We start from the raw sequence: 24,013 nt of genomic DNA, 5'->3' as shown, positions 1-24,013 counted from the left end.
AAATAAAAATTTAGCTTTAAAAAAATTAATTTATTATGCAAACACAATGTACATTATTTTATGATTATTAATTATATATATATTGAATTATTAGCTTCTTGCGCCTGGCTTTGACTTAATATTTTAGGTAAATTCTTTGCTAAATCACATGGACCACTCTATAAAGTAAGCTTTAGCAGGAAGGTCAGTCTCTTTGATATAAGCTTGTGTCAATAACGATTTTAATCAGGCAAGTGTGCCTCTTAAAATACTGTATAATCCTGACGTCGAAGCGAAAGTGTTCTATTCATTTCTCGGCACCTTTCCCTTGAAACGTTAGCCATACAAACGGAGAAAAGTGCCGACGTCTAACAACGAGAAAGATCGATAACAACATCGTATACTTTGCTCTTTTAAAATACCGCGTACGCGTTGCAAAATCTTTTATTAATTACAAATAAGAACTGAGGAAAAAAAAAAAAGATAGATAATTGATAATGCACTCGCAAAAAAACAAAAGGAAATAATTACCATTCGTAAAACCGGTAGTATTCATTACGATGTAATTATTTACAGCTTTCTATTCATCAAGTGTATCCTCATTAACGCGACGATAAAGAAGCGAGCCGAGAAAATACCATACGTATAGGGGAAAGTTGGGTAAAACCGGGTAGTACTCCTGTCCTTTCGTAATAAGCGCTGCTATTTATGATTAACTTGTGTTATTAGTTGTAGATTGGCGCCATCATTATTTTAAAACAAACTGTGCACAAACGATATTTCTTTTTTAATAGAAGCTCAAAGTTTTAATTAAAAGAAGATCGATATCGAGGCAAGAATCGAATCGTCGTGAACCTTTTCTAGAATAGAGCATCTGTTTCGATTGCATTCTGTACATATTAGAGAATATATCATATTAGTTTTGATGGGGCACTTTGTACGCCGGAATATACAATCTTTGCATTTGTTATTTTCCTTGTGTTGGGGCAAAACCGGGTACACTTACGCATCTCATGTAATGAAGAGAGGAAGAGAACTGTCATCCCGACTTTGTTTCCCTACAAAGAACAGTTGGAAAAGAAAACTAACATTCGGAAAAAGAAACCACTAAAAAAAAAAAAACAAAAAAAAAAGCTTTTGGAGATCCCTAAAGTTAAAAAGTTAAATAAAGAAGTTCTGCAGCAATGTCGTACAAGAGGACATCCTTATTTGTGATTTTCGTCAATAGAATACATCTTTATATTCTATTTTGATTAAAATAAATTAAAATAAGTTTAAGGTTCGCTAAACGACTTACTAACGGTCGGCAAAATTTTTTTTATTCTCAAATCTTTTGTCAGGAAGACAAATCGAAAAAAAGTATCCGATTTTACCCTACTTTCACGAATATATAACATTCTATTTAAATCAGTGACTGACAGCTCTATATATCACAAGTACAACCGAATACGATACGATAATCGCATATCTAAGCGTTTCGATCAAGGCAAAGCTCACCGCAAATGCATTTCTCACATTCCATATACGGAGTAGGAATTCGCGGAATCTCGATCAGTTGATCTGGCGTAGAAATAAATATATCGGTATACATAAGCGAGATACGCGATCGACACCTTTACGATATTCAGTGAATGAGACGTAGCGTAGATATTTATCTGAAATATGTATCGATTTACGTTGGCCAATTTACTGAAAGGAAGAGCCTTACTTTCTCATCTCTTCAAGTTCTATCTGCTGCACTCGAGGATCTCAAAGTGTCATACTAGAAATTCTCCAAAGATAATATCAAAAGAGAGAGAGAGAGAGAGAGAGAGAGAGAGAGAGAGAGAAAGAGAGAATCGTCGAAAGCTAATTGATTCAGCTTGATTGTATAATAGATAAAACCGAAAAATTGAATGCAGTTTAATATAATAGTTGGTAAGAATACTTTAATTGATACACACAGTATTGCATTGAATATAGCAGCGCGAATTTTCATTTACGCACGTAATAAACAGTGAAATAAAATTACGCGAGACGCGCAATTAATCCCATAATAAAATTATTACAATGTACGCGTAGTAGAAGAGCGTCGATGCATGTTGAACAAGCGAACCATCAATACTTTCACTTCAATTCTTTCCTAATCAATTATATCAATATTCATTGTTGCTGCTCTATACGTCATTACATCGATTGGCAATTATATTGTGCTGCTAATTAAGCCATTGAAATAAGGATTAATGTCGCATTACGATTGCCAGTCCCAGAGCTCCGAACTCAGCAAGTGTTCTAATTACTCAGTTGAAACCGTACAATTTCCGATTATCCTGTCAGTAACTTAACGACAACGTGAGTAAATGCGGAACGCGAGTACGCGATACACGCGTTATATGATATCAAGCTTGAGATTAATTTCCTGTCCGCAATTACGAGCGCTATAAATATCGCGTGCAGAAGTAACGGACATATAAATTCTTGAACACTTCGACGTTTTCGCATGAACCTTTACACACGCAGTTGTTCACGATAGCTGTCAAAAAATTTTTAAAAATAATTTCGCACAGCACGATGTAAAAAGAATCTTGTTTTGGCAGCGCAAAATCGTTCATATACCATATTTCAAAAAGACAGGTAGTTTCTTCATAGATTGTTTCTAATCCGGCTAGATAACCCGAACCCTTTGAAAGCAATTTGACGCGAGCCTCAATCCATCGTTATAACGATCGCTGTAACATAACACTGTAATCCGAGTTGTATTCGCCCATCTATTATTGAATTATATTGGGTTGAGTAAAACGTCATTGCGTATTTTTGCAACAGATGGCATTAGTTCAGTTTTGGCAGTACTAGAGTCATTCACACATATGTTTGTCATATATCGTTTAACAGCTGACGGTTCAAGCTTCATTTAAAAAAAAAAATTGAGCAATTTGGTTGAGTTTTGGAGATTTTACAACAAGTTGAAGATGGAAGACGAAACTGTGCATTTTTGCCATATTTTACTGTTTTATTTCCGTAAAGGGAAGAACGCGCGTCAAGCTTGTGAAAAATTGCGTAAAGTTTACGGTGACAATGCTGTACAAGAACGTCAGTGCCAAAACTGGTTCAAGAAATTCCGCGCTGCTGATTTTGATCTCAAAGATGCTCCTCGGTCAGGAAGGCCCACCGAGGTTGATGACGACAAAATAAAGGCATTGATCAAGTCAAACCCACGTTACACGTCACGAGAGATTGCAGAAACATTGAAGATCAGTCAAAAAAGTGTTCACGCCCACCTAAAGAAGCTGGGATACCAAAGCAAGCTCGATATTTGGATTCCTCATGAACTCAAAAAAGTTCATTTGATGGCGCGTATAAACATCTGCGATATGCTCATGAAACGTGAAGAAAATGATCCTTTTTTGAAACGAATGATAACTGGTGATGAGAAGTGGATTGTTTACAACAATGTGGAACGCAAATGGTCTTGGTCCCGACGTGATGATTCGCCTCAAACGACTTCAAAAGCAGAACTTCATCAGAGGAAGGTTATGCTCTCAGTGTGGTGGGATTGGAAGGGTGTGGTGTTTTTTGAGCTCCTACCAAGGAACTGAACAATCAATTCGAATGTGTACTGTCGGCAATTGGACAGTTTGAACGAATCTGTCATCCAGAAACGTCCGGAGCTCGTCAATCGTAAAGGAGTTGTGTTCCATTACGACAACGCGAGACCACACACATCTTTGGCGACCCGTCAAAAATTATTGGAGCTTGGATGGGATGTGTTGTCCCACCCAGCATACTCGCCTGACCTTGCGCCGTCAGACTTCCACTTGTTTCGCTCTCTTCAAAACTCCTTGCGTGGAATAACGTTAAATTCAGATGAGGCGGTAAATCAGCACCTTGTTCAGTTTTTCGCCAATAAAGACAGGTCCTTCTACGAACGGGGAATTATGAAGCTCACCGAAAGATGGCAAAAAGTCATCGAACAAAACGGAAAATATATCATTGATTGATCTTTGTTCTTTATACAAATAACTGACTTTGACAAACGTACAAAAAATACGCAACTTTTTACTCAACCCAATACTTCTGAGAGTAACAGGCTCGTTTCCCTTACACATATATACAATACATGTAATACCGATATCGTTTTCTTAAGCAGGGTCGATGGTAATACGTTACAAAGATCGACTGGTGAAACAAATAGATTCTCCATCCAGTGAATTAATTGTCCCGGCTTAGCGGGCCGTTCTATCTTCACGAATCCGCATTTACCCGAAATTTCGAGAAACTTTGATTGATACTGATGGTAGACATCTCGCTCGCCTCCTCCCGTGGGATTCGGTGACTTTCGTGAAAGGCTACGAACCGCGACACGATCGACGATACGACACATAATGCATAATGAAAAGGTTGACTCGGTTGACGTTCTGTGTAGGATTGCGCTGAATGCGAAACGAGTTCTGAACGGATTATCTTAGATGCTGGATAAAAAATATCGAGCACAACGCGAGAGAGTATCTTTAATCTGTCTGTGAACTCGTTCTACGAGTATACGATGAGAAACGACTATAAAGCAGAGCCGAAGGTAAGGAGGACAACCTGCACGCCAAACTCTTGCAGCGGATAAACAGATTATGAAATAAACCACGAAGCGAACGATTACGAAAGCACCGAGAGAGGTAAAACGGTAATAAATTATTTGCGCAGTAATTAATGAAAAATGAGAGGAACAAGTTTCAATGAGAATATATAAATAACTTTCTTCATATTATTACATTAAAAATCTTTCAACTTTTCATTTTCATCGTGTCTGATGAAGAAATCTGATGTACCTAATATGTACGTCTAACATAAGTTCAAAATCCAGAAACGCAGGGCGCGACGCAATTTTACGTATGTATTCCCAGTACAGCGATTATATAGGGATTAACGGGCGAGATAAGGTACGTTGTAGATGGATAACAATTTTCCTCCAACAACGAAGCGGAGCAAAATAATTTACAAGAGACGCGCCATCGCATCATATAAAGCGTAACGTAAAAGATCCATCTTATACCAATATCGAACTTCTCGCTAAGTAACGCGCGTTGCAAACTGCGGGAAAAAGAAAAAAAGGTTTCTCGCAGGAGAAAAAGAAAAAGAAGAGGGTTTACAGCGACACGACGGACGCTCCGTTTCAATTTTTCCGCACGACATGACAGGGCGATTATGGTACGCGTGTGCGCCGCGTGCCAACGACGTGCTAACCGCGCTTTTACATTTTTGTCCCACGTGGCTATCGATCAAGTCTCCTTATTTCTTTTCTTTTTTTTTTTTTGCGCGCGCGGATTAAAAATCGAGATACACATACGTAGTAAAAGTGCCACCTTAGCAACACATATCCCGAAGAACGGAAAGTAATAACGCGTATCAGCTTACAAGCAACAGAGAAAGTGTGATATATAAGCGGGCACGTAACGCGCATCGATGCGTCTTCCGTAATTCGGTCAGCATTATTTGATTTCGTAATGGAAACATTAATTTTCTGAGCTCGTATAAGGGAAATGTTTGCAAAATTCACTACACTGTTTATTCGATCATATTTACTCGTTTTTCAGATGAATAACATTTGTTTGAATGGAAGAGTTCTCTCTCTCTCTGTCTTTCTCTCCACAAGAGATTCGCATCCCAGCAATCACGATAACTACGCCGCATATCAATTTGGAATTTTGATGCCGTGTACGCCCAAAATTTGATGCGCGGATGGATTTGAGATTAAACACGCTCGGAATACGTCGTCGATTTTCGCGAAAATTAGCATGATTGATTGCATTCACCTAGGGAATAACAGTTTGCCCGAAAATACAAGCGTTGCCTATTTATTCGAAGCTAACCGATACACACGATGAAAAGATATGTTTTCATTCCTATTCGAATCAATTGTGTTAACGAAATTATTGAATCAAGACCACCGACGCGCGACTAGATATCAAAAAATTTCCAAGTTTACAATAAATGACTTTCTTACAATTTTTATAATTTATAATAAAAAATACATCGCGCGTGTTTGCATAAAATAATATAGAATATTACGTAGACTTTGTCGCGATAAATCTATACCTTGCTACGACAAAAAGCATAGCATATTATATCTTAGTGTGATCTGTTGCGATCTGAATAATTACAGTCAATCGATTTATATTCCAATTATCGAGATATTGATTACTTCATCACTACGATTAAGCCAAATTATTTATACGAACTTTACCGCTGAGATATTTATAGATGCAATATATTTAGCAAACATGTAATTTCGCGCGCACTATTTCTTATTCCTCTCATGTTTTGCGATGATTTAAAATAGTTACACAGATTATGTTTCTTATGAGGAAAAATTAAAGTGCACGTGGAATGTAAGATAATTTTTATCAAGGTGAATGGGAAGAATATAAACATGAATTATACATGCAGCAAATTATTCATAATAAATACATGCTTTTATAGTTTCCTTAAAATATTACGCTTCAACATTCTATGAAATTTGATGTTAATAAACGGGAACGTGCTTTAATTATTTATAAACAAGTAATTACATCAATCCCAGAGCCGTTTCTCATTAAAAAAAAAAAAAAAAAAAAAGTTAATCTCTGTATAAAAATGTCAGTCGTATAAAACTCAAAGTTAAATGGCCAAGTTGATTAAATTAACTATGTGCCGAGTTTTCCGAATTTGTTAATTTGCCAGATGATGCTGCTAATAAAACACGCCGGGCAAAACGTCTAGCGAACGTTAATGCGAAATAAATCAGAGAAGCAATACACGATGAATATGGTGAAAAAGTACTTGGATTCTTTATGCGAGTAAATGTTCTGTTTTAGATGGAAATTGTCATGCAAGCGAAATTAAAATAAAAATGTGTTGAAGGATTAACGCACGTGTAGACCGTGTAAAGGGTACATTTTAACAGAAAGACAGATGTCACAATTCCCATTAAAATATTGTTTTGTCGTGCTAAAATATCATAGAATTTGTTGAAAAATGTGTACCAATGATCATTTCGTGCATTTCATCAACGAGATGCGCGGAGGTATATCGGCTGGGATGTAAATTATGGAAACGCATATAATATAACAATATTGCCTCGTTTTCTTTCTTTACCGTTCGCTCCTTCTTTCTCTCTCTTTTTACGCAAATTGTGTCAAATATTATTTACATAACGTATTGCTGTTATTATTGAGGAGAATTCGCGCAGTTTCTTCCGATTGCATTCTTTTTCTCATCGAATAACGACGTAAAACAAGCAACGACAGATTTGAAGCTAAAAGGCATAATTCTTTAGAATTACGAAATGTAATAATTGATCTATTAAAAAAACGATGGAATGTTAAAAAAAACAACAGATTTATTAAGATATTGATGCTGCTAAATATAAAAAAAAAATTATTTTTTGTGCTTAGCTTTTATGAATTAATTATATATTAAAAGCATTTCTTACACATTATTACTAAAAAATAAAAATTGTTTTGACATTTCTCGATAACTAAGATCTCAAACAATAATTGGTGAAAATGCTTTCAGTCCTCTTTCGTCGAGCTTTCATGCAATTCGGGAACGGGGTTGAATCACGTACAAGCTTTATCGATCGCACTTGCTGAGAAAAATCTTCGTCACTTCTCCGCATCATAAAGGTTTCTTCGGTTGATGGAAAAAATAAAATTTCTCGCAAGAAAAGAAAATTCTTTCGAGGAAATGTCAAGAAAATTAATTACCATTCTCGTAGAAAAAGATAGTGCTAATTTTCACTATTCACGATAATATAATATATTGTATCTTATTTATGTAATAACTTCTACAAAAGAGCAAAAAGTTTAATATAATAAAAACAATTGCAGAAATTTTTGTTATTCTTGAAAATATCACTGTTAAAAAAATATTTTAGAAAAAAGTTTTGATAATAATTATTAATATAAAAATATATATATACATATTTTTTAATGTATATAGATATATCTCTCTCTTTCTCTTCAAAAATATATTATATATTTCCATATAAATTTTATCTGTATAAAGACATTCGATTAGTATATAATTAAATTAGCAGATAATTTAGCAGCCATAGTTACACGACACCTTGATGTACGTGTATCAGTCTTTGGCATGAAAATTCAAAGTACGTGCAAGAGTTATCAAATTTCTGTCGAAAGGCATGCGATATTAATCTTGTGTAAAACAAACCCACCAAACCTGCATTACGGCATAGCTCGATCATCAAATTTCAAAACTGGACCGCAAACGCTCAATACTATACCTATATAATTACTACGAAGTCATTATTAGCGCGTATAATTGTTACCAATCATCACCGTGTGTAATTGAATAATAGCGTGTAAGCCAAATACTAACTAATTATGTTCAAGATCGATAAAAAACGATGTTTTAAGTTAGAATAAATAAATATTTCAAATTTAAATAATTTTGAAAAAAAAGCGTAAAATACACAAACAAAGTTTAAAATTATCTTTTCTTGTAAATCACATCTATTATATTTCATATACTTGACTGATATTTCAATCACTAGTCTCTTTAATTAGATAATTTTAATCCTATTAGAGTTTCATTACTGATGATGCAAATATTTTTATTATATTTGATAAAACTTTTCTCTTTGTTATATCAATTTTTAATATAAAATATATAATTCTAAATATATAATGTATTTGCAATATAATATATATATATATATATATATATATATATATATATCTCTTTTTTACATTATTTATTTTTATAAATAAAATAGATTAATCTTTTTCAAATGTAATTTTTAAAATGTAACATGATCGCGTTTTGTACGTGAAAAGCGAGCAGTGATCCGATTATAAGTTTCCAGATTGTTCACTCCTGAAGAGTTGTGAATATTCGACCATTTCCATTTCTCTCCACCTTGTTTAATCATGTTTAATATACGCGTGAATTAATAGCAAATTAGATTAGCGTCACGCTCTATGATAAAAAGCTTGTTTTACGAAATATTCGTCCTATATAATTTGCAAATAGAGGTTTATTAACGATATGTATATATAAAATACAAACCCCAGATAAAACACTATATTGCCATTACGATTCATTTTCAGCTTTGTATAAATTTGTATTATTATATATTAAAAATTGCACACAAATCTAGAATTATAAAATTATGAAACAGAATTACAAAACAGTAACTATATTTACAAATTTCTTTTAGAAATTAATTATTGATTTACCCAGAGGTAGAATTTTAATTTCTATAATTATAAAATAAAGAAAGACGGGAGGAAAACTCGAAAAGTCACGTTGGTTAAACAGTTTACTCCGAAAATGAAAAGTACACGAAGTGTGATTTATAATGGATAGCTTCGACTAGCTTTCCTTAATAGGGTACGGATACAAGATGAAGATTCTTACGAAATTAGTTGACGTTGTTTGCAACATAGAGTTTTTTTTCATCTCGTCAATCTTGCTTCTACATCATTCGTTCCTCATTATGACAGCGAGAAGAACTAACTGATCTGATTATAAATTTCTGTGTCTCTCTTCGTCCATTGAGAAAGTAGATAATCGCTACTGCTCTTGACATGCAAATTTTTTGCTCCGTTGCAACAAAGAATCTCTAATAATAATTGACAGATAAAGCTGAAAAAAATCTTTTCGCGAGTCTTCGCTTAACACAATGTCCTTAATACATTCAACGTTTATATAGGAGAAGAATTCCAAGCGCAAATGATAGATCCGATGTACAAAGAATAGCCTAAAGCATGCGAAAATAAAATATACCGAATCAATTTGTTAAATTGGGCAAAAATAATTGTATCTCATTCCATTGCTTCCTTTCCTGAAACTAATTTCAGGACGCTTTGAGGAAGCTTTAAAATAAGAAAAATAACGAAATAAAATTCAATACGAAAATGAAAATCATATCAAATAGTTGGTTCAATAATAATAATGATGACAATATCCGCGTAATATTATTATATAAATATCCAAATATCTTTAATAAATTCAGCGCAACCATAATAGTGCCTCTTTAAAATATGGAATATCTTTAGAACGTTTCTATATGTTGAGATATAATAAATATATCTTATATAAACATTCTCTGAGAGAGAAAAATAAAAGAAGAGATAGAGAGGGAATAAGTATAAATGCTAATAAAGTATACTTAACATAATAAATTGATTTCCAATATATGAACACTGAACAACTTCGCTAACAGCTTAATAAATAATTTCAAACTTGTAAAATAGCCTGTGTGAATCTTAAAGATGAAGTAGGATGCGAAGTGAAAATATTGTACGATTTTCTGCTGCTGAATGAATTTTCACAGCTTCTATGCGTGAAGAGATCTGGCCTCCGCGTGAAGCGATGCAAATATTTGTTTCGTTTGCGCCGAGATAGAAGAGACTTCTTCTTTATCCCGCGGAAACGCGAAACGATTGTCGTTCCCCTCGTGTTGACATTTTGCCGATAGGCTGCTATAGATGAGAAAAGTGGAAACGAATATTACTCGACGAGGGGAAATGGCCACGAAGTTTGAACAATCGGATACCATCTCACGCGACTAAATCGCGTTTATTCTTCAACGATTTGGCTTTATAAAATTTCCTCTCTTCCTTCACCGGAATTCGCCTGTCACCGCGAACAAACGAAAAGTTACATCTCGACAGCTCCGTGAAATCTTCCTCCTAATTATTATCGATTGCGTTTGACGCAGAAGCCTTACGTGTCTCTCTCTCTCTCTCTCTCTTCGACGAGAACCACTTGCTCGAGATAATTACAACGATTAATCCCATTTCCTATATATCAATCGAAACGCTTATTTGTAGACGAGCCACCTACGCGTCCATAAAGTTGCGAATCACTTTTGATCGTACAGTGATGTTACTGTATGTACAAACGTCGCGATTCTGTCGCTCAGCAACAGTGTCCCGCGTAGGTGGTTTTCAGCCACGAATACTTTGATCTTCGACGCCGAGTCTATTTCGAAACTTTTGACCACTTTGAAGCGGAATGTGTTGCAGCTCGTCGATCGCGGGCGATCCCAAAGAGCTTTCCATCTTTTCCCTTTTCAGAGGGAGGGTGGGGGGGTGGGGGATCTTTTCCAAGAATCACAGGTAACGCAACGCAAAGAGAGAAGTAATAAAATGTTGTTTATTCGATTTAAATAATGCAGGAATATTGCTCAGATTTTCTTTTTACTACGCTTCTATGCTTTCTTATTCGTAGATTGTGAGGAAGCGAACTTGATCACCCGGGCCGAAAGCCGAGTTTCGCAAAAACGACATTGATCGATGAGAAGTCTGGCGATCGTATAAATATAAAATAAAGAAATTTGGTTTTCATCAAGAAAAAGAACGTTACGATTAATTTAATCGATCAATCTGATTTTCACAAAAGATATTTATAAAAAAAAAAAAAAAAAAATCGTACCTAGAACGAGAAAAAATATTTCAACGTCAAGCATTTCTTGAGTTTAACGCGAAAACATAAATTTCCCCGTGTGTCCCCGTTTAAAAAGTTTATTACAATTAAAATCCGCGCAATTTAAAATTAATTAATCGATAAAAATTTAAATCAATTAATAAATAATTAATGAGATTGCTTTTTTTTTTTTACATATGTATATTTATTTGAATAATTATTATATTATTGGTTCTCTTTAGGAAATTATTACGTCGGGAAACACCGATCATATCTACAATAGAGAGGAGAAAATTAATGAACTATTTCGTTAGCTTCGAATGTAATAAATTTGATTTGAAGAAGTGGGCTGTGAAACTCCGTCAGAACAATATAACCGACGTAGGCAAACACTTGTGACACTTGAAGCTCCCGTAGATATTCGAACGTCTAATCGCATTGTCGTTGATGCATTCGAAAGGGGCACGAAATCATTCCTGGCGAACCATCGATGGGATGGCTCGGGATCTGGCGCTCTTCCATAATACTCACCCGTTCGCCGAGGATTTCGTTCTCCTGGAGAACGTTCTCGGCGATCACTTGGCCTAACGCGATTTTCGAAAATCGTATATATACGAGGCAATCTTTATACGAGGTTTCCGCAGCGCGCTCTCACTCTTCGAAATTTATAAGCGCGCGTGAACAGCAGCCGATGCTCCACGACGCGGAGGCCGGAATCGAGGAGGAGCCGCCGGGAACGGTCCTCGATAACGGCGCTCCCCGAGGTATCCTCCTCGTCCCGGCATTTAACACGGCCGTCCGCCGCTTATCAGCGCGATGCGCGAACGCCGGTTGACGGGGAACGTGACGGCGGAGGCGCCGCCGCGAGGATCGCCCGTCACGATGACGGGCCGAAATTTCGGCGAGGCGCGAAACCTCAAGCAGCTATTGTCGCCGCGCTTGTCGTCATCCTCGCATCTTACGATCGTGATATCGACGCATCGCGCGCGACGAGCTCATCGTCGCGGCTCGCCGTCCCGGACGATGAACAGACACACTTCTTCTTCTCGTGTCGCGAGGAAACAACTTTCCAGAGGCGCACACGCGCGCGTCTCCCCGTTCTATCTAAACGCAACGCGCGTCACTCTTGCGTGTCCGTTGTCGGTAGGCCACTTCCCGGGTGCGCCAGGCGACGCGCACACCAGCCGGCACGAAACGCGACTGACTTTGCTTTTCGACTGACGTAGGAAGCGAGAAGGGAAAGAGAGAGAGAGAGAGAGAGAGAGATAGAGAGAGAGAGAGAGAGAATACCAGTGGCAGAGGTGGAGAGGCACGCCAGATAGAGGGAATAGAGATAAAGACAGACGGAGGTGGGAATCGAGCGCGGGCCGATTTGCGACGCACGCACTACGCTCGCCCGCTTGCTCGTCTCCCCTCGCACGCACGTAACGCACCGCACGCGGCGGTGCGCGATGTGCGACGATGAATGAAGCCCGTGCGTAGTCGGAGCGCGTACTTGTAGGAAGAGCCGCGTGCTAAACTCGAGCCGACTTCGGCCGCCTTCGTCGGCGCGTTGCCGCCACCGACGAGCGTCGACGACGACGACCGAGCCGTACGGGGTTGCTGGAAGCGGACGGCTAACAATAAGTCGGGGATAGGACGGGCGGGAAACTACCCTTGCGCTACCTGTGTATGGGTGCGTCGATCCTACGAGCTACGTCGGCGCACGAGGAGCGAGAACGGGGGCGACCCGCGGCGGCGAAAACGTACGAGGGTCGACGGGGGGAGGAGCGTTCTCTCGCTCCGGGTTTCAAATTTGTTCTCGGGCGCAAAGGGTCTCCGTTGGTGGTGAACGGGAACCCACCATCCCGGCGGCCGAAGGGCAAAACGTCGCGCCGCTCTTGTGAACTTTAAACGACGAGGCTAATAAACAGCCCGTGATTTTTACTACCCGGTTGCGGTAAAATTTCATACGACGCGACGCATCCCCGAATTCTCGTTGAAAGAGATTTTCGATTTTAACTTTATGCCAAGTGTCTGTACTCAAATCTTAAAAAAAAAAAAAAAAAAAATTCCCCGATCTTCTCCAGATATTTTTTTCAAAATTCCCGGTAACAAGAATATTTTCAAGAATTTTTGTCGCGCTTTTTAAAAAAAGTTTTTTTTTTTCATCGTATGCGTTTCTAATGCTAAATTATAATGATGAAAAATTACAATAGGAAAATAATGTACTGTACGTATTCAATGTTTTGTTAAAGGATTAAATTCACAGAGAGAGATAGATATGTACTTGGAATATATTTTAAACACACATATAAATTCACTGTTAGACTTGCCGACTGTTTATAATATAGGAGTAAAATTATTAAAGAGAATTTAAAAAAAAAAAAAATTTCCAAGTCCCGATAAAATTCCATGAAAATTTTCTGATTTCTCCAGGTAAAAAAAAAAAAAAAACCTGAAAATGTCAAGTTTTTCTTGTTTGTCCAGGAAGTAGACATCCCCTGGCCACTCTAGTAGATATTAAGCCAATATTTCTTATTAAAAGGAAAAAAAATGACGTTTTCTTTAAAACGATATTGAGATATAAATAGATGTTGTACACATATGTTAAAAGTAAGGTATATTATTCCAGAACAAACGGAAGAGAAAGAATGCGTAAATGAATAAAGTAATATAATTATAAATTATAGTTCTATCATATTGTTCTGTACATTTCCCCGGACGCGGCTATTTAGCCGGATAAGAATTCGTGGAATACTGAAACTCGCACAACTTGACTCTCGATGAATTGAGATGAAAGTTTAGATTCAAGCCCGATGGCACAACTCTCTCGGTTAGCGTTTATTTGACGTGAGTTTATTAGTCCTTTGATATGAATGCATCGATCGTATTCTCCGCAAAATGTAACATCGCACATGTGATATCACTGTCGATCAAGATGACATTTGAGATGTATTGGATGATTGCATAAGCCCGATTTTCATAGATGGCATTAAGTTACTGCATGGCGGAGTTCTATTGTTTTCGTGTGGTAATTGTTGCTTATACCGAATAGATGACGTTGTCTTATGTCAATTTAGCGTCAGACATTGTTCAGATAAGTCCATTTGTGCATAAGAGAAATCATTAAAAATGGAGAACGAAAAGGTGCATTTGAGGCATGTAATGCTATATGAATTTCGGAAAGGCGTGAGTGTTGGGATTGCACAAAAAAATATTCAAAGCGTTTATTTGGACCGCGCTCCTGCTCTCCGAACAGTCAAAAAGTGGTTTGGCAGATTTCGAAACGGTGATTTCAACATGGAGGATCAACCCCGCTCTGGACTGCCTTCTGGCATCGATGATGACATTGTGCATGCCTTAATGGAAAGAAACCCAAGGATTACAACTGAGGATATTGCTGAGAGGCTGAACATCGATAATTCAATCGCTTTTCGTCATTTAAAAAAGCTTGGATACATTTCCAAGCTTGATACGTGGGTGCCGCATCTCCCGACTGAAAGGAATAAGCTGCAGGAAAACTGCAGGAGTCGCAATGGGAAATTCTGCAGCACCCGCCATATTCTCCAGATATTGCGCCTTCAGATTTTTATCCGTTCCGGTCTTTGCAGAATAGTTTAAATGGCAAGAATCTCAATTTCGAGGAAGCTGTCGAAAACCACCTTACAAACTTTTTTCAAGAAAAACCAAGTTCTTTCTTCAAAAATGGAATCGACAAGCTTATAGATCGTTGGAAAATCGTTGTAGAAAAGAATAGAGACTATATAATTGATTAATAAAAGTGTTATCTCTAAAATATAATCTATTGAAGTTTATATTTATCAATCGAGTACGAACTTATGCAATCACCCAATATATTCTAGTATCAGTTTTTTACGCATGAAAACATATTTTATTCTGTTATTCTATACATTGCGAGAAAATGTATATTTTCAATCATTAATCTAACGATCGTTTTCACAATTCTGAATGCAGTTCAATGATTTTTATGTAATAATTGAAATAATAATTCACATCGAGATATATCCATGTAATGGATATACGATAATATATTTTTGGATTGTGACTCCGTGGTTTTCTCTGCCAACACGTTCGATAAATTTGGCGCCTGAAACGATTTTTCCAGTCACTCTCCCGCGTTTATACTCACAATAAGTCGACTTTCGTTTGACGCGAGAGGCTTGCCGTTGTAACATGGCCGGAACGAGATTTCGACGATGTCGAGCGAATCATTTTTGAAATTCAATTTCCATGTAATGGACGTACGTACGAGGTTTGCGACACGAGCGCATCGTCAATTTTCCGATAATTGCGCAACTCGTTTTTCAGGATGAGAAAGAAAAAGGGAGGAGGAAAGAAAAACTCGCGCTCGTTAATGTCTCAAAAGCGACTCCGGCCCGAATTGCAAAATATGATAACGGAGGTGTTCGCGTTCGGGAATCGACGTCGTTTTACAGTACAGACTTTTACGATCCACTGTCCACCGATAAGCAGTTTTCGAGGCCGGTGCAACGATAGCGACGACATCCCCCGATAATGTATCGCGAAAACAATGGGCTCTTCTTTCCCGGATTAAGATCAAGGATTGGAGTTCGATTCGGGAAGAAAAAAATTCGGTGGATTTCATTACCAGTCAATATTGTATCCTATAGTAACGCGAATAAAATTGTATATTTTACACGCTCATACTTATTCGGAAGCTGTTTTCACAAAAGTTGTACATAAATCATGAACTTTGTTGCATGAGCCTTAGAAAGTTTCAGAAAACCTTAGGGTGGAAAGGGTAGAAAGTTTTCTTTGATATTATCATGTCGGACAAATAGACCCTTAATCCACAAGTTAGAAGTACTTCTGATTATCCCTAGTGAAAAGCATGGCTTGTGATACTTCATCTCTTCATAAGTCTGAAGAGAACGTTAGAAATGTGTCGGCGTGAAATAGAAGTATCAACTGCGTTGAAGAGATAAATAGTTCTCGTAATAGAGATGCTAATATAGAACGAAATATTTGAATAACGGCAAAAGGAAAATTCAACATGTGTAAAAACTCCACTTTCATCGCAAAAATTAATTTTACAATTAGTCTGTTTCTATCTAAACTGCGATTCAATTATCTTAAGAAATCAAGTTTCTCTCTCTCTCTCTGTTATAATATTTTATAACATAAAAAAAAATTGCGATCATTATAATTTTTGAATAATTATACTATTAAATAATGAAATAATGTGTAAAGTAAAATTAGGGTAATTTTAATTTGTAGGAACGTTATAGTAATAATAGTGTGTTCGCTTCTAATCTTTTAGAACCGGAATACTTGTATTTCTGTTCCATTGTATCTTCCGGCTGATTTAGTAGAAGCAAAAAAATAAGACCTGGTCTTCTGTGCGTACTAAGCTTATCTCAAACTGTCCATCCTTACGTTCTCTAAATCCGTAGACCTTACAAAACATACGATCCCTTTGGGATCTCTATCCCTTTCGCATATCAGTTATCGGATAATGAAACATCTTTGAATTTATGATAACACAACGATATTTTTCGATCTGTTCTTCTTTTTTTTTTTTTTGTAAGTCTTCGAGACAAGAATTCGCTGCCTCTCGCGTATCGAGCAGCACAGGTGTGACTTATCGGTATTTTCCATATTTACATGTTCAAACTACGTCCATATATATTGCGCACCTGTATCGATGAATATTTTCCGACTACCGTGCCGAGAGCGTTCGTCGTTACACGATTACTAGCGATAATGGCTATGAAAAAAGGTTATTTGCATAGATACAAATGCATACCCTACACATATATACATACAGATAATCGCAAGACAAAAAGTTTATAAGGCATTCGTATCGGGGCACGTATCGTGTATAAAAAATTTAGTAAGTATAATCATCATAAATATATCAATCATATCAATATATATAAATTATGTTTTAAATTGTTGTACGCGAATTAAAAAATTTTAAATTTTAGATTTTATCGATATTTGAATATGAGATAGCGGTGAGATAATTTTTAAATTATAAAATAAAAATTAATGCCGAGAGAGAACTTTAATTGTCTGTTTCCTTTGAAATGAGATAGAATATACATTCTTCACTCGCCGGGCACGTATCGTGTATATAAAAAATTTATTAAGTACAGTCATCATATAAATATATCAATATATATAAACTATATTTTAAATTGTTGCGCGTGAATTGAAAACATTTTTAAATCAAATTTTAGCAATATTTGAATATGAAATAACGGTAAGATAATTTTCAGATTATAAAATAAAAGTTCATGCTGAGAGAACTTTAATTGTCCGTTTCCTTTGAAATGAGAAAGGATATGCATTTCTCATCGTATAAAATTGTGTGAAAGTCGCGGCGCATATCACAAGGCCCCCTAAGAAGGTTCAAAGAAATGGAAAAAAAATTCCTTTTCCTGCCCAATCCAGTGAAAAATCGTGCGCGCGCAAAAGATTCGTTTGAAGAATTTCAAGTGTGCTCATCGGGAAAAAGTCGAATTTTTCTTTTCTATTATTGAAATAACGAAAATCCCTCGAGTATCGATTGCGAGATACGTACATAACAATTCAATTGCTGTACAAACAAATACATTTAAATTCGCCACGAATCTCAGATCTGTCAAATTGTGCGGTATTGTAATTTCGATACGGCGTAAAATACTTTTGTGTCACGTAACGTTGTTCGTTTGTTACGGCGAGTAGACGCACGTTACACCACATGCTAATTAACGCCACGAGTTGCATTGCGTAAGAATACAAATTACGTTTCTCACGTGGCCATAACTAATTCTGCTAAATAAATAAATATATATATATATATATATATATTGTACTCTCCCACAAAGGGAAAAACGTGTCTAACTATTTATCTCCTTTGCATCACGTTATACAAAATGAGCCACGAATAAATTTACATATTAAACGGTGATATGATGGATGGACGAAAATAAATTTTAGGTACATACGAGCTAAGACATATATCTCGCATTCCACGAGTTCCAATCTCGCTAACGTACGAATAAAGCGTACAGATTAATTGTTACATTATTCATTTACATAATATCTCGGAGATTTAGAATTGCAGGAAAGTAATAAAATGAATTCCGCTTGAATTATTACAGCAATCACGTAGAAATGATCTTATCGCGGCAAACTTCATTATCGATATACATTTATGATCTCTAGCCGACAATTTTCCGCAATAAAAACTCCAGGCAACCAATCTCGTTTTCCATTAAATATTGTATATTCCGCGCGTATACGTCTAATTATCACACACAATCACACGATCAAGCGATAATCAAAGCAATACTTCTTACTATTAAATTGACATGTAATTACAAATGTATTTTAAAGCAGACGAGACGTGATACTTAATATTCGCGGTTTGTTTATGCGTATTAAAATATGATTAATTCACCTCTCGTTATTCTTGATAAAATATTAATTATACATTCTAACAACCAATCATACAATCTAACACTATTTTATTAACTGCGGTTTTACTTCGCGAAGCGGCTACAACGCATAAAGCGTCTGTACAGTAATAATCCCGGAGCCGAGTTACGACATCGATGCGGGGACGGAATAATTTGTCATATGATGTCACGCGTGCACGCATACGCACTAAGCGCGGTTATGATTATAACATCTGGCAATTGTTAAGGTGCGTTTAATCTTATATATGCATAATGCTCTAGTTGCGTTTCCCGACATGAAATAATTAAAAGCGTCGTATTATTAAGTCAAATAAATATAAAATATTATAATACTTTGTATTGTAATCAAAGCGTTTCTCGGTAGTCACGTGAACAAAAAAATTTGCTCTGAACAAAAAAAAAAAAAATAACGCAAACTATTCGTTAATAATAATTTATGCTTAATAAATTTTACAGAAATATCGAAAAATATTTTTCTCCCATTTTTCCACATTTCACGAGGAACGAAATGAAACGAAATATCTCGAGGTCAGATCCTGAGAGTTTACCTGTTTAAACTCAAGTTCTATATTACTTGAAATTATCCGACATTTCTCAAGAGAGGCAGAGTAATGGGATTTCAATGTTTGAGAGAGAGAGAGAGAAAGAGAAATTTAAAATGACCGCCTCTCTTCATAACTAAGCTGATACGTGACTTTGTCTCTAACTATGTTAAAGTAATATAGCAGAAACGCTCTTTTAAAAGAAGAATCCCCGAGCAAGTTTAATCCGCTAACGTAATTCAACAGCGACGTTTCTCGGATAAGCTTGACACGCATTAATCGATGCTTCCGATTCGTGAAATTTTTAAATGCAAATTTAATCTCTCATTTGAACTCGTTTTGACGTTACTTAAAACTCATAAACATTTACAATTACTAAATAATTAGTATCAAAAAATTATTGATGATAAAAATAATAAATAGAAAATATTTAAAAAATTATTGAAGTATTATTTATTCGAGAATGCGTAAAATCAGAAATAAAACATGTTATCTATAAATAGCATCTATTAACGATACAACGATAAACTACTGATAAGAACGTATTAATGTCTGAAAGTAATAAAAAAATTAAGTTTTATTATTATATCGTTCATTGTAAATTAATTTTATTCACGAAGAATGATACATTTGTAACATGTAAAATGTATTTTATATAGAATAATTCTCTCCCTTTTCTTTACATCAATATAAAAAATAATTACGCAAATTCCAGATATAAAAAATATATCTAAAAAAAAAAAAATGTTAAAAAATTTTTAACGACATTGATTTAATGAAATGATTTTAATGAAATTAATTTAGATTACTGAAACGTTTATGAGAATCAACAAACATGTGACAAGTCACTGAAACATAAATTCTAATTTCGCATAGATTCTATGTGTAATAGTAATTTGTAATTAAAATGCGAACTCTGACCAAGTTTAACATCTTAGCATTTAATTAATTAATATTATATGGTAATTATAACATATATTATATTATACGGTAATATTGAAATATCCAAAGTGCATTTGAAAGCGCCATTTAATGTAAATCGGAGCATTACGTCGATTCTCAATCATTGTTCACGTTTCGATGAATGCGTTCGCTTCGCACGATGTTAAACGCGCCTTAGAAACGCATAAAGCATACCCAATACACGCCAACGAGCAAATGTGAGAAATCGATACTACTGATTCACTACTAGAGAATCCATGCCTTGCATCGGATTAAACGTCGTATGAACATAAATCCGTCTGGTCTATGGATTAGCGATTACGATCACGTACATGTGCGATCAACCGGCGAACGAGCTTGCAACGAGCGAATAAAATACGATAATGATTTATCACGAGGAATCTCGTGTTATCGAATAAAACATCACGACATTCGGTCGTGCTAATATTTGCATTATACAAGTAATCAATCGTACAGTGGCAAAAGACACGCGTATGTTTCTTTCTCCTCGTCGTTTCTTTCACCGACGTTCCACGACGCAATTCTTCCAAAAGATATAATAATTGCGTATCTCTTTTGAGATATCAGCCTGATCGATAAGCCAACGATTCGACTTATGTAAAAGACTTAATTTTTGATATTTATTGAAATAAACGTTTTTTTTTTTTTTTTTTTTTTTTTTTTTTTTTTTTTTTTTTTAAATACGTTTAGTAATTTGGTTCTCGTTACACGATTCGGAATTTTAGCCGATCTGATTTCTCTACCGCTTAAACTTCTCTCGCACAAAGCACTTTCAGAGGCGTTATTTTAACGAGATCGACGACAGCTTTGAAATTCCCGACAAAAACGACAGCGAGGAGGAAAAGCTGTGGGAAAAGTTGATCAGACTTTTAAATAAAGACGATCAACTAAAAGCCCAGTTGTAATTATGTATTTTACAAATTTTGTAAATTAGAGCGGCGTCGAATAGAATTAATTGCTTCAATCTATAATTAGAGCGCGCACTCTTAGCGCAAGTTAACTATATTCTCCGACGTTGCACTCGCGTTGTACCGCTACATTATAGGGATTACGAGAAAATCGAGATTCCATAAAATATACCAGAGGAGAATATACGCGATGCTCCAATTCTGTATCTTATATCAAAATAGATTCCAAGAAGATATCCCCCCCCCACCCCCCTTAATCTTTTTTTTCAAATATTACACGGTAGAAAGCACAGAAATAGGAGCACTTGAGCTTTATTTAAAAAAAAAAAAAAAAAAAAAAAAAAAAAAAGCCTTTATTCAGCAAACTCCTTGTCGTATTAATTATATACATATATATATTTAATTTAAAAATAGATCTCATCCGCGGACGCATTTAACGAAAATAGCAATACCATGTAATCCGCTTTTGTGAAAATCTCGGCTATAGAAAAATATAACTATCTTACTCTCATTTCAACTGACAGTGAGCTGAGAGTTTGTCTGCTTCGCAGTGTATTTGTCTGTAATTAAACGATTTTCGTCAGATTTCGAACGAAGATTCGTCCTAAAACGCTGGGCGTTTATTAGCCACTGCGGTAACGCGGATGAAACTTCATCCTGCATATCTTCTAATCAACGACAAGATTAAAACGGAAAGTTTGCAAGTCTCGGGACTCGAAGAAATACCTAATATTCATCAGCTGGACTAGCATTTTGCATTCGCGGAAACCAAGCGTGAATTTACATAACTTCGGAAGTCGCGAGGAAGTATTTTAAGATCGTCATACGGTTCCGCCGCTAAAATTCGACGCACGTGGCAAGAATAATTCCTAGCTTTTCCTAGCTTTTCAACGCGTAAAATTTTATGATTTTGAAATTCCGTTAATATTACACGACGCGCCTATTTCAGGAAAATGTACTTAACCCTGAAATATATGATTAGAAATAAAAATCCACGTCAGCCAAATTTCACATCGTTGCTGACAAATGTAACGATGTAATATTAGTATTATGTGTATTTTCATACACCTTGTATGTATACAACGCAATCTCGACATTAGCCACAGAGCCGTTCAACGATACACGATATACATAATAATAAGGCATCGCGTTTTTTGACGTCGCTCGCATTATTTATATGATATCGTCTAGCTTCTTGTTCAAAACGTATCGCGATATCGACATGTCGCGCTTTAAAGCTGAAATCTTGGAAATGTAACGCGAAGTAAATACATGTTTGCTTTTGTGACAATTGCAAAGTACAATGAAAAGTGCTTTCAACGACATTTCGTATATTTTTCTCGATATTATTCAACCCGGAAGAATAAACCAAAGTAGACATTTTTGGCTTGGGAAATATGGTTTGATTGAATAATCCTTCCCTCTTCAAAGAGAGAAAATAATAAGAAAATGGCGCGTCTGAAAAGTGAGAGATTTTTTAAATCAATTTATCAACTTTTCGAAATCATAAAAAGAATCTTGAACTAAAATAGGAAATTTTATTACGTATAAAATCGCTGTAATATTTTTATAACTCGCGATAATTGATTAATCGTTAATAGAACTTTGAGAACTATCACTTATTATGAAGTTAGATTAATTAACATGTAGATAAATTTATCTTAATGAGATAACTTCTAAATCTTCTGCTAAATCTCCTTATGCATTATATAAGAAAGTTTTAATTATTCAATACTGTCTTATAAATATATATATATATATATATATCCAAAATATCCTTCGATGGAAAAGTTTTGCGAGAAAATTTGCAAGAAACTTTTTTACTTTGCATTTGGTGAGAAAACGGCCTCGTGTCTGGCATCATCTCTAAACAATTTGGTCCTGTCAAAACTTTCAAACTTAATTAGAATAACAAATAAATTATCGATCCATCAAAAAAGAAAAAAATCTTATAACGAGCATTTCTCTTTCTTCTTCATCTAAGTTCGATAGATTTAACGAAGAGTATCAACTTTTTCTTTTATTAATTCCTTAACTCTATAATCCACAAAAGATTATAATTTATATTGGTATCGATAACATTTATATGTACGATAGATGCAATTTAAGAACATTTTTTAACATATTCATAATAAAAATAAAAAGCGTATGTATCTTAAGATATTTTTAAGAAAATTCGCAAATTAAAAAAACATTTACATTTATCTAGCGATATCGCCTATTGCAATGATATCGAAATGCGTTTGAGCCGGAAACTTTATCAGGCCAAGCGTAAAAAAAAAAAAAAAAAATTTGAACGTTTCTAAAAAGAATTCCACACTTCTTTGACAAACGGCGTAAAACGTATAAATCTCTTGACATGGAAACGAATGTGTCGAATACTCGACGACATATGCAACTGTGAATACTTCAAACTCGGAAAGTTAAAACGCTTCGATGTATAAGATAAAACCGTAAAAAAAAATGTGCAAGTATGACAACTCATTAATATTGGATTCTCCCCTCAACAGAATCAAAATAAAATCCAAACATGATCTTTTTTAGAAATATTTAATTTAAAGAAATTATAAACTAATTTTTAATATATTTAAGAATGAAAAAATATTCAGTGTTTATATATAAATATATGATCTCTTTTTCAATCATAGATTTTGGAAAGGAAAGAATAATTCAAGTGCGGTTGAATTTAATCGATTAAAATAAAATCAACTCAAATTCGCACAGTTGGGTTCATGCAGAGTAGCTGATGGTAAGAAGTCAACAGTGATCTCCTCTTGGCATCTCATAT

General features: G+C 35.4%; 1 protein-coding gene across 6 annotated transcripts in view; it reads right to left on the bottom strand.

The window, feature by feature from the left end:
• Positions 1–24,013, bottom strand: part of Dnc (phosphodiesterase dunce) — a 264,924-nt gene that overhangs the window by 176,213 nt on the left and 64,698 nt on the right. For 4 of the 6 annotated variants that reach the window (XM_070297090.1, XM_070297089.1, XM_070297091.1 and 1 more), the window contains exon 1: positions 11,914–12,349. The exons of the other annotated variants lie outside the window; for them this stretch is intronic. The gene's annotated coding sequence lies outside the window, so the exon portion shown is untranslated. Of the gene's footprint in view, positions 1–11,913; positions 12,350–24,013 lie in introns of those variants that run through there. 6 annotated transcript variants of the gene reach the window in all.

The sequence above is a fragment of the Polyergus mexicanus genome, unplaced genomic scaffold (genome assembly GCF_030449975.1).
Source record: "Polyergus mexicanus isolate NDT 795.1 unplaced genomic scaffold, iyPolMexi1.0 SCAF_6, whole genome shotgun sequence".
Classification (NCBI taxonomy): Eukaryota; Metazoa; Arthropoda; class Insecta; order Hymenoptera; family Formicidae; genus Polyergus; species Polyergus mexicanus.
Note: the sequence above shows the minus strand (reverse complement) of the source record. Positions and strands in the feature narration are given on the sequence as shown.